The sequence below is a fragment of the Schistocerca americana genome, chromosome 1 (assembly GCF_021461395.2).
Source record: "Schistocerca americana isolate TAMUIC-IGC-003095 chromosome 1, iqSchAmer2.1, whole genome shotgun sequence".
Taxonomy (NCBI): domain Eukaryota; kingdom Metazoa; phylum Arthropoda; class Insecta; order Orthoptera; family Acrididae; genus Schistocerca; species Schistocerca americana.
This window is the reverse complement of record NC_060119.1, coordinates 527904192-527906500: the sequence shown is the minus strand read 5'-3', so window position 1 is coordinate 527906500 and position 2309 is coordinate 527904192.

The following is a 2309-nucleotide window of genomic DNA, read 5'->3' as shown; positions in this document are numbered from 1 at the left end:
ACCTTAAATTACCAGAGTAGAGGGGATGGAAGTGAGGTATGTTACTATAAACAGGAGGAACTATGTCTTGAGTAAGGAAAAAGAGAAAATATGTAAGAACAACAACATTGTGTGAAAGGTTATGTTATGTGTAAAATGTCCTGAGTAAGGAGGTGAGATTGGTAGTTTCTACAGAGGTAGAATACTAAAATTTTGAGGGTTACTGCAAAGTTGAAAATTACATAAACCTACATGATCTGCAGTGGTTTGCTTGGTATATTGAAGTAGAAATTAATTTAAAATGAGACAAGTGTCTTTTAGTATCCTGTCCCAAGGAAGGTTGCAATTAAAAAGTAATATAGTAGGTTATAAGTTGCTTTAAGATGTAACTACTCCTGTCTGGTAACAGTAGCAGAAAGGTCATTAAAGTACCATAAAATATGTTCTGTTGTAAAGAATGGATGATGATTGTGAAATATAGCCGGAGATAATAATGATTGCTTCCATCCAGAGATTTACTTCAGGAATGTGCACTGTCCAAACATGTCTTAGTATATTCGTAAGAAATTTGTATATCTAACTTATGAAATGGTAAAAATCTGATAAGGGTTTGTACAATTTTCTCATGAGTGGCAATAACAAAAATTTCTATGAGTTTTGTAAAAAGGTGTTTTATACAAGAGCGCGCATGTAATCAGTCAGACTGCGTATAATGCTTACCAGTACAACGATAAACCTGTAAACAGCGATAATTTTATATGGGCCTGGCTGATTTGCTATATGCATTATGTTAATCACCCCTCATTACAACGACAAAGTAAATTTAGCAACACCCTTTTATAAAAAGACAAAATTTCGCTGAATTAACTATTTCCTACTTTCTAAGGAACTCACTATAGCGGTAGGTATTAGACTTTTGGTACTTTATTTCCAGAGGATTTGTTACATACTACAGAACTGTATTTATTCTAGCGGTAAAGAGAATAGCATACAGCCACGTGTGCGCTGTGCTGAGAGGCAAACGTCAAAGAGCTCCTGTGTTTGAACAAGTGTTTAGTTTGTCCATTGTTGAGCATGAGTTGCAGACAAGTGTTTTGTTGGGCTCATATGCAGTTTATCTCCATGATTTTTGCACTCTGTGAATGTTTTTAGTTGATGTAAATACTTTGGACTTCGCTAAAATTTGGACAATGTCCTGAACCTGGAAATAAATAAGGTTGCAGACGAAACTGGAGGTTTTCAAAGACAATGATAATGGAATGAAACAAGTAGACACGGCGAGGAAGTGTGGACTTGCACAATCAGTGTTAGTTATATTCCTTAAAAAACGAAAATAAATTGAAGAAAGTTTTGTAGGAGGCAAATTTAACCTTTCAAGAAAAAGAATGAAGATGGCTGCTGCTGCTGATATGGACAATGCTACACTGCAGTGGTTTAATGAGATGTGTGTGCAGAATGTACCAATTAATGGTCCATTGATATGACACAAACCCTTAGATTTCCGTAAGTTGCTTGCGATTCTAATTTTAAGGCAAATAACGGTTGGTTGCAAAGTCTTAAGGACAGGCATGGGATCATTTTTAAATTGATTCCAGGAGAAGAAAAATCAGAACCTTTAAGTGATGCAGAATTTTGGAGGAAAAACACCAAGTGTAAACTGTTAGAAATATACAGTCCTGAAAACTTGTACAACACAGATGAGACGGGATTGTTTTATCAACTGATGCCAAAGAAGACGATGGCCTTTACAGGAGAAAAGTATAAGGAGGAAAGCAGTATAAAGTATGCCTGACTGTTCTCTGCAGCAATATGTCAGGGACACACAAATTGACACCACCAGTGATCAGTCAGCAAACCCACAGGGCTTCAAAAATGTATGAAGCTTACCAGGTAACAGGGTACATATATTTCATTTTACCTTTCTTTAATTTATAAATTAATTCAGTACAGTATAGCTTCAGCTGTAATGTTTTGCTACAGTCATATTGTAAATGTGATTTCTTTTACTGCAGTTAATTACAAGGCAAATTGAAAAGCATGGATGATGTCTACTCTTTTTAGTGAGTGGTTGCTTTCGCTTGATAAAGAGATGTCAATGAAGAACAAGAAAATCGCATTACTAGTGGATAATTGTAGTGCACATAATAACTCGCTAGCATTATAGAACACTGAACACTGCTGCTTCCCCCTGAACTATACTTCGATTCTTCAGCCACTAGATGTGGGGATAATTAAGAACTTCAAGACAAAATAAATACTGTTCACATTTAGTTAAACACGTGATCGCAAACATTGAAAGAAAGGTGTACAATCCTTGCAGTTTCAGTGTG